We start from the raw sequence: 12,500 nt of genomic DNA on the forward strand, positions 1-12,500 counted from the left end.
GAACTCCTGTTTTTTATTATGGTCTCATATTGGGCATTTATGCCTCATTGTATGTATTCCTAATGGGGGAAAAAAAAAAAACTTTTTATATTACTAGATTTTTTTGAAGCTGCTCATTGGTCCTTGATGTTAACACCGATATAAAAGGTGTGAGAAACGTGATCCTTGGTGACATACGCCTGGACTATTGCATTTTTTGTTCCGATATTTGGCGATATGTAAGTCCTTTGAAAAATACCCCTAACTATCATTAGGTGTTGGTGGTGGTTAAATATAAGTTGATATTGTCTGACTCGGCCACCATATATGTCTCTCCATTTAGATTTACATCTGTGCAACTTTAGCTGAAGTACACAGCTATTTATTTGGTCATTTAGAGACGCTCCAAGAAGGTACAATTTTTATACCCCAATTTTATTATATGTGATGTGCATTTTTCTGATGCAGTAACAGATGATGAATAAGTACCTTACTATCATGTATGTCCCTTTATTCAGATATATATCTGTATGGGTCTTGCTTGAATACAATATCTATGGTTTGACCAATTGGATACACCCCTAGAAGGTACTCTTTTTCTTCAATGTCTATATAAGGATCTTTTCGGTGGATGTTAAATGCACACATGGAATCCTTATATTTGTTAAAAATGTGTTTTTTTTTAGACACGGTGGAAAATATCTGTATACTGTTTAAAAAAAAAAAAAAAAAAAAAAATATATATATATATATATTTGTATCAAGATAATTTTGAACTATCAATTGTTCTGCCTCTCCTTTGTCCTCTTCATCTTTTTCGATTACCTCATCTTTGTGTAGAAATACGTATTTTTTATATGCATTCTGCTGTTTTATGCATTATGTTGAATTTATGTTTATCATTTGCAGTGCTATCGCACCTTATTTCAATCAACATCCAAAGCGCCCCTGATGAAGTCACGTGGGTGACGAAACGCGTTGGGCCTGTTCCATACTGTGGATTGTTAAATTATTCTATGAAATGGCTGTGTAACTCTTTTTGATTTGATTTATTCTAAGCCTTATCAGAGGCTTTTTATTAAATATTTATGTTTTAATGAGAAAGTTGTGTAATTTACCTTAGCGCACCCTGATCTTCTTTGTATATATATATATATATATATATATATATATATATATATATATATATATATATATATATATGGAAAAAGCGTTTCAGAGGACGCTTCAGATGGTAAATCAATTTTGAATTGATGATTAATATTTAATAAAATGTACAGACATCTAAAAAACCTGTAATCAGGGATCATACATATACATGTGGTGAGCAATCTCAACAATAAATACAGCTCTGATTAGTTGTTCAGTTTAATTGACAGGGGCCCAACGCGTTTCGTCATGGGCTTGACTTTATCAGGGGCAAGAATGCAATCGATAATAACTAGTTAGTGTCCTATACAGTGGTATCCAGAGATGAATATTTCAAAACAGTCTGTTGTTTTGAAATATTCATCTGTGGATACCACTTTATGGTTATTATCGATTGCATTATTGCCCCTGATGAAGTCAAGACCATGACGAAACGCGTTGGGCCCCTGTCATCGATCAAACTGAACAACTAATCAGAGATGTATTTATTGTTGAGATTCTTCACCACATGTATATGTATGATACGTGATTACAGGTTTTTTAGATGTCTGTACATTTTATCAAATATTAATCATCAATTCAAAATTGATGGTACACACTATAGGAGGGGGGCCGTGGTACACACTACAGGAGGGGGCCGTGGTACACACTACAGGAGGGGGGCCGTGGTACACACTACAGGAGGGGGGCCGTGGGACACACTACAGGAGGGGGGCCGTGGTACACACTACAGGAGGGGGGCCGTGGGACACACTACAGGAGGGGGGCCGTGGGACACACTACAGGGCGGGGGCCGTAGGACACACTACAGGGCAGGGGCCGTGGGACACACTACAGGGCGGGGGCCGTGGTACACACTACAGGGCGGGGGCCGTGGTACACACTACAGGAGGGGGTCCGTGTACACACTACAGGGCGGATGCAGTGGTACACACTACAGGGCGGGGGCCGTGGTACACACTACAGGAGGGGGCCATGGTACACACTACAGGGCGGGGGCCGTGGTACACACTACAGGAGGGGGGAATACAGGTGTAATTCTTGGTTTATGGATCACAATAGTAGTCAATGGTTACCCAACGCGTTTCGTCTCTTTATGAGACTTCATCAGGGGTGAAAATAGTATTGTAGTAGATCTTCTTAGGTCTCTAATCAACAGTTTTGTACAATTGTAGTGGTAGTTGGTCCGGTTATAGACTCAAATAGTTTACTTATTAGGTCTTTTAGTATCAATAAATTTGTTGATTAGTACTGTAAGTTCAAGCTTTTTGGCTGTAGTGGAACCGAATATCTTTGGTTTGAAAAATGATCTTTGGGCAATAAGCGGTGCCCGATATGGGATTTGTAGAATTTCTATTAGAAACTTCGGGTATTACAATACCGTTAATTGAGATAATTAGCTCTAAATCGATGGTCGATTTTTAAGTATTGAAGTGTGGTCCCCTTATAATATAATCCGGGATAAACTCCAATTCCAATAAGCGATCTCCTTAATGTATATTCGATAATCTTTAATATGATCAAAAATCTTAGGGCGATGGGCAGTGCCCAATTTAAAGTTTGTAGGACTTCTATTAGAATGGTTCGGGTAATTATATACCGTAAGGTGAGATAATTAACTCTAAATCAATGGTAGGTTTTTTAGTATTGAAGTGTAGTCCCCTTACAATATAATCAGGGAAAATCTCCAATATCCAATATGCGATCTCCTTGAAGAACACAGGAGTATGGATGTGGTCTATAATAAAGGGATAAAGACCTTTCTGGCTCCTAGAGGTGTGTGCTCTCCTGTGTCCAAACACCAAGTATATATATATATTTTATGTGTGTGTGTGTGTTTGATGTACTTGTACAACATAAATGTAAGATACCTCGATATACATCATTGAAATATAAAAATATTATAAAATACGGAATGGCCTCATTGCTCACTAAACATCAAATGGGGTTTACTAAGGGTAGACACTCTGGACGCAACTAAGGCTTTTGACATGATGTCATGGACATATCTCTATAATATCTTGGAGAGAAGAGGTTTTGGCCCTAAATTCCAACTTATAAAAAAAATTCTATACATCACCAACAACATCCTTGTTAATTAATGGATCTAGAGTAGAACAAATTACATTAAATAGGGGCACAAGGCAGGGGTGTCCACTTTCACTCCTGCTTTTTAATTTAGCTCTAGAACCCATGCTTTGAGTCCTACAAAACTGGCCTATATTTCAAGGTATTAAAATAGCTAATGAAGAAGTGAAACTATCAGCCTTTGCAGATGATGTAATCAGGGCCGAATTATAATGGGGGCAAAAGGGGTCAGTGCCCCTGGGCCCCCCTCTAGCTAGGGCCCCCCCTGTGGTTGGCATGTATGTAAAAAAAAAAGAATTTTTTTTTTTTTAGCTAAAGGTTTTGTGCATGGGAGTGGGGGTAGTGCTGCAGCTTCACCTATCTGCCAATGTGACAATGATTAATGGTGCTGAGCATCGGGAGCCAAGTGTGCAGTGCATTACTGGGAGTTGACTAAGTGACATGACACTTTGCACCAGAGGGCAGAGGCTGAGACGTTTGTGCTCTGATTGGTGGAGCTCATTACATGCTTCTCAGGCCCATGGATAACAGCAGCAGCAGCCTAGTCATGGGAGGGTTTTTAATCAGAGGCAGCACTGGGACTGTGAGGTCTCCTACAGAGTAAGGTGCAGAGGGACAAACACAGGCTTTTCAAGTGGTATGTATGTGTGTGTGTGTATATATATATATATATAGATATATATATATATATATATATATATATATATAGATATATATAGATATATATATATATATATATAGATATATATAGATATATATATATATATATAGATATATATATATATATATATATATAGATATATATAGATATATATATATATAGATATATATATATATCTATATATATATATATATAGATATAGATATATAGATATATCCCCTGAAGTTACCCATTGACCAAGTTTATACTGCCTTTACTCTGTGTTTTGACAGTGTAATATTCCCCCATGCAGTTTGCGGCCAGTAATGACAAGTGCAAGGGGGCCCCCCTGTCCAAAGTGCCCCGGGCCCCCCGAAGGCTTAATCTGGCACTGGATGTAATGGTATATATATCTTCTCTGAGAAAATCACTGAAACCTTTAATAGATCGCATAAAGGAACCCCAGAATGGGCAATCTTTGAAATCATGCCGGAGGGCACACGTATTAACCAGGGAGTACGAAAACTTCTGATTTATAATAGCAACGACTACGAAAAAGTGTATACTACAACACTACAGCCCCGCCATTCTCCCTTTTCCTTAGTAAATTAAACCATATCTTTCAAATGGAGTGGCTGGAAACATCCCTGAGAAAAGATATATATACTGAAAAGTTTTTTAATACATAGGAAAGCTACATTGAAACGCAAACAAATGACATAAAGATTCAGATTTGGAATTTTTTCCGAAATACACTATGGCATGAGGATAGAATGAATGCACAAGACCCACCGATCTATCTCCAGGGCAGTAACATAGCAGATAGATAAAGGTCTAGACTTTTAAAATAACGACCTATAAAGAAGGAACACAGACGGGGAAAATGAACCGGACCCGATCAAACCATGCAGAAATTAAGTGATTGGCTCTCTCACTTTTTTTTTCTCTTCTTTTTTTTTTTTCTTCCTATTTTTTCTGTATTAGAGAGAGAATACCTTCATGTTAGGAAGATTACTTTGTTTAATGTACTATTTTGTATTTCAAACAATATATACAAATAATCAAATGTACTGATTTTCTTTGATATTACGCTTCAATAAAAGAAATTTTAATAATAAAAAAAAAGAAATACGGAATAATCCATTATCCAAAATAAATCTGGTCCCGGGCATTAAGGATAAGGGATACTCAACTTGTATGTATGTATGTATGTATGTATGTATGTATGTATATAGATCGATAGATAGCAGTGGCGTAACTACTGTAAGGCAGCCCCAGCTACCGCTCGGGGGAGCAAGCTGCAGCGGGGTCTATGTGCACGCCGACACTGGCTGAGCACTGGATGCGGTACAACAAATCCCCCCCCACTGATTCAGTTGACTGTACACAGAGCCGGCTGTTGGCTACTGTGTACAGGATGGGTGGGCTAGGGCGCCCTGGGATGCGTCGGAGCCAAGGGAAGCAGCAGTGTCTGCTGGTCTCTCTTCCTCTATCCGTCTGCAACTTCTCCGTTATGCGTGGGGCGCCACAAAGTTTTTATAAAAATGTTTTGTTACGCCACAGATAGATAGATAGATATTCTAGTGTAGATGGGTCCGGCACTCTGGACAAGCAGGTAAATGCTGAGGTGCCTTCCTGTAAATTAGATGTATAAGTTTGACCCCTGAGGTGTGACCCCTGAGGTGTGACCCCTGAGGTGTGCATGCACTGCAGGACAAGGTGGCGGCACTCACCGGGCTTTTCATGAATATATCAATTTGTATTTTAAAAAGTCAAACATAGTAATAGTGACAATGTGCAGTCATGAGGGGGGACAGTTTCGGGGCCGGAGCCCCTTCATCAGGACGACTGGCAAACAGGTGCTGCAAAATGTTTCATTTCACATTTTCACTATACTATATTCATATGTACTATACCCTGCCCCGTGGATCACCCACCTGTATTATACTCTGCCCCATGGATCACCCACCTGTACTATACCCTGCCCCATGGATCACCCACCTGTACTATACCCTGCCCCGTGGATCACCCACCTGTACTATACCCTGCCCCATGGATCACCCACCTGTACTATACCCTGCCCCGTGGATCACCCACCTGTACTATACCCTGCCCCATGGATCACCCACCTGTACTATACCCTGCCCCATGGATCACCCACCTGTACTATACCCTGCCCCGTGGATCACCCACCTGTACTATACCCTGCCCCATGGATCACCCACCTGTACTATACCCTGCCCCGTGGATCACCCACCTGTACTATACCCTGCCCCGTGGATCACCCACCTGTACTATACCCTGCCCCGTGGATCACCCACCTGTACTATACCCTGCCCCGTGGATCACCCACCTGTACTATACCCTGCCCCATGGATCACCCACCTGTACTATACCCTGCCCCATGGATCACCCACCTGTACTATACCCTGCCCCATGGATCACCCACCTGTACTATACCCTGCCCCGTGGATCACCCACCTGTATTATACCCTGCCCCATGGATCACCCACCTGTACTATACCCTGCCCCGTGGATCACCCACCTGTATTATACCCTGTCCCATGGATCACCCACCTGTACTATACCCTGTCCCATGGATCACCCACCTGTACTATACCCTGCCCCATGGATCACCCACCTGTACTATACCCTGCCCCGTGGATCACCCACCTGTACTATACCCTGCCCCTTGGATCACCCATCTGTACTATACCCTGCCCCATGGATCACCCATCTGTACTATACCCTGCCCCATGAATCATCCACCTGTACTATACCCTGCCCCGTGGATCACCCACCTGTATTATACCCTGTCCCATGAATCATCCACCTGTACTATACCCTGCCCCGTGGATCACCCACCTGTATTATACCCTGTCCCATGGATCACCCACCTGTACTATACCCTGTCCCATGGATCACCCACCTGTACTATACCCTGCCCCATGGATCACCCACCTGTATTATACCCTGCCCTTGGATCACCCACCTGTATTATACCCTGCCCCGTGGATCACCCACCTGTACTATACCCTGCCCCGTGGATCACCCACCTGTACTATACCCTGCCCCATGGATCACCCACCTGTATTATACCCTGCCCCATGGATCACCTGTATTCAGTGGCTCATTCACCAAAGCTCACCAGTGACAACCCTAGAGCACATCAAGCAAGGGTGTGTGGATATTGGGGTGTGTGTCGGCTATTCACCACTGTACTCCAGTGATGTGCGGTGGTGTCTGTGAACAGAGGGGGACTTTGCAAGAAGTGGGGATGGGGACCTGCACTAATTGATCAGGGAGGAAAACAATTTATGAAAAATTGTATGTAAGGGGACTAACTGATAATAATTACACACTTATCCTGTATTTCTAATTAACATCACCTAGTAGCTTTCACCTTCTTGTGTTTTATGCTCTATCTGTGATGCTCAGGGGTGCACCCCCAAGTTATAACAATTATATATGGAGGACGGGGGGGGGGGGAAGAAACTCGGGTGGGGTGCACTCCAAGTCCCCTATTTAAATAGGGGACTTGAAGTGCACCCCACCCGAGTTTCTTTGTCTCCCCCCATTTAACAGAGGGGTACTGTCACAGCCACCACCGCAAACCCCTGCAACCCCTCTGGAAAATAAACTGTACTCATCACGGAAGGGAGCAAGCACATGTGGACAATCAGGACACAGGACAGGTAAGCTGGGGTACAGCCTAGGGGCCACATGGCACTGACAGAAGCTTAAATGACAGGGGCTGCTGTAACTCGGCAGCAGCCCCTGTCATGGGCAGATTCAGAGGGGGGGGGCACTCAAGTACGTGCCCCCTGTCATTTCAGACATAGCTCATTTTGTAGCTGAGGGCTGGGCTTTCCAAATGTTTAATGCGCACCAAACATGTTCCTGTTTCTGATGCATTATGTGAATTTTGGCTCATTCCATTTGGCATCATGTGTAAGGGGCAAGTATAATGGGGTCTAGTATTAGAGTTACAAAATGTATGGAAGTTGTACATTGGTGTGGACCACACCCCCTTTTGCACAACTACATCCTTAACGTTTGTCGCCAAGGTGGGCCTGTGTACTTTAAATACCAGGGCCTGTTTTTAATCCCATTCCCGCCCTCTCTCTCTGCTCTCTGCATGTACACTGGCACCACTAACACCCCCCCTCCCAGTGGCGGATCCGGGGGGGCACAGGGCTCGTGTTAATTTTGGTCTTAATCCTGGTGGCATAATGTAAATTTTGTTTTATTTTGTGTGGCATAACATGAATTTTGGCTTTGGCTTTTAAGGGGCAAGTATAAGGAGGTCTCCTGTTGTGTTGCATAAAGTGTGTAAGGGGTGTATGTGTGTGGTACACTACCCTCAAGTACATGCCCCCTTTTAAGAGGCCACACCCCCATTTTCCAGAGCATAGCTACAGCCTTCACTTTTCCATTCCCCCACTATATATATATATATATATATAAATATATATATATATATATATATATATATATATATATATATATATATTACGCCGCAGAGCGCCTAAACTCCATAAACCATTTAATTCTGTGTGTTAGTGTTTATCCCCTTTTGTATTAACCTTGTGGGGGCACATCCTGCTGTTCAGTAATATTCTCAGGACCATGTGGTGTGCACAAGATACCCCCCTGCTTCTACCCCTGTTATTGTTCCTGTCATGTCTTTTCTGGATCTACCCCTGCCCCCTCCCCCTCCCAAACCCTCTTCTATCATGGTAACCCCCCCCCCCACCACCCACTGTCATTTTCTGCTGGATCCGCCCCTTGCCCCTGTCAATGAAGCACATCTAGAAGTGCTGCTTTTGCCATAACCCCCCCCCCCCCGCCCCAATTCTTCTCATTGAGCTAGTTAGAGGGAGGATAAATTATTGGTGCCTCCCAAACTATTTTAAATACTACAAATTGCTAAAATATTATAAAGAAAATGCACATGACACAGAATAAGTTATAGGTACAAGCAAGGTGACAGGGAAGCTTTGCCTCCCCTGACTGCACGTCCCTGCACTTGTTTTGCTGAAAGGCTGACATGAAACTTGGCAGAAAAGAGTGAAATGAATCAGACTGTAGCAGGACATGTTTATCAGACTTTCCCTGTCCTGTTTTTCCGGCCGGATGAGTCAATAAGAGTCTGAGTGTGCAGCAGTGTTGGTTGGATTATGCAGGGACAGTCTGTGCCAGGTAATACTTTCTTTTATACTGTAGCCATTCCCTGATGTCACAATCACACCTGTGCTGGCCCTGCCCCTCTCTGCTATGTGCCTGGGAGGCCACTGTCACACTGACCACCATGATGCATCTGACTGGCGCTATGGCGTCATTAGTTTATAGCATAATAATACAGATGCTCACAATCCATTAACTCTTACTCATTAATTATCACACTATCATCTCATCCAATATCCAGCACCTAGACCGGCAAATACTGGAGCTTTGTATAACCACAGCGGATGTCATAGAACATTTCCTATATACTGAGCCGGTTGTGTGCCCAGGCAATACCATGCCTGCCCATTAGATGGCGCCGTGCCTTGGCTGGCTGGGTGCCGGAAGGTGCTCCGACAGGGAGGATCCCGACACACAGGGGCTATTCTCCCATGTTGGGGTCCACGACCCCCATAGAGGGACAATATAACCTGTGGCGGGCATAGCGTGCCACCGGGCCCACAGCATGGCGAGCGCAGCGCCCCCCTGTCGGAGCCCTATTCCACACCCGGCTGGCTATGGTACCTCATAAGGGACAGCACCAAGTACTGAGGCTCCAATCATTCCCCAATAAGGCACTGGATGTTATAGGCTTGGGCCCAGTGTATACCTGCAGCTCAGCTGTACGCTCACAGCTCCTAAACATATAATTACAGAGTAACACAAGGGCTGGAATCCTTTTACTAGATCACATTCCAAATCATTGCAGGCTATAAAGTTGGCAGCACCCTCCATATTGGTGTATGACAGAGCCGCCAAGCTGGACTATAAGTACAGCCTATGGGAGCGTCATACACATCGTTCCTCAGTGTCTCACAGATACAACATTGTGTTACTGGGATTCGTTATATGCTTTAGTGGTACAGCCGAGAACGGCACAGAGTCGCCCAACCAGGGAGGAAATGGTAGTACATCCCGCAACGGGCTGTGCAGCTGGTGGGAGGAGGCTGTGGGTACCCGGGGGAGATGGTTGCTACATACCCACAGTTCCTATGATAAAGGCCTGACTTTATGCCTCTCCCTGTTACCAACTGTCTTGCCTTTAACTCTCTGTCCCTGCCCCTCCCCATAACCCTCCCATCACTCCCTGCCCCTTCCCGTAACCCTCTGCCTCCCATCAGTACATGCCCCTCCCCACCACCCTCTGCCTCCCATCAGTCCCTGCCCCTCCCCACCACCCTCTGCCTCCCATCAGTCCCTGCCCCTCCCCACCACCCTCTGCCTCCCATCAGTCCCTGCCCCTCCCCGTCACCCTCTGCCTCCCATCAGTCCCTGCCCCTCCCCGCCACCCTCTGCCTCCTATCAGTACTTGCCCCTTCCCGCCAACCTCTGCCTCCCATCAGTACCTGCCCCTCCCCGCCACCCTCTGCCTCCCATCAGTCCCTGCCCCTCCCCGCCACCCTCTGCCTCCCATCAGTCCCTGCCCCTCCCCGCCACCCTCTGCCTCCCATCAGTACCTGCCCTTCCCTGTCACCCTCTGCCTCCCATCAGTACCTGCCCTTCCCTGTCACCCTCTGCCTCCCATCAGTCCCTGCCCCTCCCCACCACCCTCTGCCTCCCATCAGTCCCTGCCCCTCCCCACCACCCTCTGCCTCCCATCAGTCCCTGCCCCTCCCCGCCTCCCTCTGCCTCCCATCAGTACCTGCCCTTCCCTGTCACCCTCTGCCTCCCATCAGTCCCTGCCCCTCCCCACCACCCTCTGCCTCCCATCAGTCCCTGCCCCTCCCCGCCTCCCTCTGCCTCCCATCAGTATCTGCCCTTCCCTGTCACCCTCTGCCTCCCATCAGTACCTGCCCTTCCCTGTCACCCTCTGCCTCCCATCAGTACCTGCCCTTCCCTGTCACCCTCTGCCTCCCATCAGTACCTGCCCTTCCCTGTCACCCTCTGCCTCCCATCAGTACCTGCCCTTCCCTGTCACCCTCTGCCATTCCTTATCAACCTCTGCCTCCCCCTGTTGCCATCTGCCTGTCCTTCCCTGTTACCCCCTCATCATCAAAAGCAACAGGGAGGGGATGTCAGAGGAGCCCAAAGTTTTTTCAACTGGGCCCAACATGCACAAGTTCCACCACTGATGGCTTCATTCACAGTATCCACCAAAGAGTATACAGCACACACATCAACAATCCAGAATAATATCACGTTACATCAGTTATGAGAAAGCACCAATCAGAGGGCACCATTAACATCACAAAGCCCACAGGTAAACACTAGTGATAAGATTCCCAATACAGCATAAGTGCCCGCATAAAGATCAGCCATAATCATCTTTACAGTCCCTTCCCTCCACCACCCAACAAATTCATGATATCACAAGTGTCAGATCAGCATGTAGCACTAACCAAGCGTATGTGCCCTCAACTGCCCATCACCACCTTTACTTAACATTACTGCCCTATATATGGAGATCAAAGTGCCCCAGAGAGAGAGAGAGAGCCTATGTCCTCCGTGCCCCAGAGAGAGCCCAAATCCTCCGTGCCCCAGAGAGAGCCCAAGTCCTCCGTGCTCCATAGAGAGAGAGAGCCCATGTCCTCCGTGCCCCAGAGAGAGAGAGAGACCAAGTCCTCCGTGCCCCAGAGTGAGCCCATGTCCTCCGTGCCCCACAGTGAGCCCAAGTCCTCCGTGCCCCATAGAGAGAGAGAGCCCAAGTCCTCCGTGCCCCAGAGAGAGCCCAAATCCTCCGTGCCCCAGAGAGAGCCCAAGTCCTCCGTGCCCCAGAGAGAGCCCAAGTCCTCCGTGCCCCAGAGAGAGCCTATGTCCTCCGTGCCCCAGAGAGAGAGAGAGCCCAAGTCCTCCGTGCCCCAGAGAGAGAGAGAGCCCAAGTCCTCCGTGCCCCATAGAGAGAGAGAGCCCAAGTCCTCCGTGCCCCAGAGAGAGAGAGAGCCCAAGTCCTCCGTGCCCCATAGAGAGAGCCCAAGTCCTCCGTGCCCAAGAGAGAGCCCATGTCCTCCGTGCCCCAGAGAGAGCCCATGTCCTCCGTGCCCCAGAGAGAGCCCATGTCCTCCGTGCCCCAGAGAGAGCCCATGTCCTCCGTGCCCCAGAGAGAGCCCATGTCCTCCGTGCCCCAGAGAGAGCCCATGTCCTCCGTGCCCCAGAGAGAGCCCATGTCCTCCGTGCCCCAGAGAGAGCCCATGTCCTCCGTGCCCCAGAGAGAGCCCATGTCCTCCGTGCCCCAGAGAGAGCCCCAGACCTCTATGCCAGGACTGCTGCATATTGTGCCTCATGTCTTAATTGCAGGACCTCTCCCATAAATGCACCCCTAACAGTCTTTGTGGTGTCTGGTGGGTCTCCACGCTCTCAGTCAGACCCCCCCTTTCCTGGATGATGCAGATCCCTGAATATAATGACTTGAGCAGTACACTGCGTCCTACCTGTAACAGGGAGCAGCAGCATCCAGAGAAGCCAGTGACTGAGTGGTAAA

At 46.8% G+C, this 12,500-nt stretch overlaps 1 protein-coding gene across 5 annotated transcripts in view; it reads left to right on the forward strand.

Moving 5' to 3' along the window:
• LOC146049953 (V-type proton ATPase catalytic subunit A-like) overlaps nt 1-12,500 on the forward strand; it is a 269,656-nt gene that overhangs the window by 114,977 nt on the left and 142,179 nt on the right. Inside the window, exons 2-4 of one of the 5 annotated variants that reach the window (XM_083166656.1) lie at nt 98-218; nt 323-392; nt 498-567. The exons of 2 other annotated variants lie outside the window; for them this stretch is intronic. The gene's annotated coding sequence lies outside the window, so the exon portion shown is untranslated. Of the gene's footprint in view, nt 1-97; nt 393-497; nt 568-12,500 lie in introns of all 5 variants that reach the window. 2 more of the 5 variants (XM_083166655.1, XM_083166657.1) reach the window with 2 other exon arrangements.

This window comes from Crinia signifera, chromosome 12, assembly GCF_055691185.1.
Source record: "Crinia signifera chromosome 12, ASM5569118v1, whole genome shotgun sequence".
NCBI classification, from domain to species: Eukaryota; Metazoa; Chordata; class Amphibia; order Anura; family Myobatrachidae; genus Crinia; species Crinia signifera.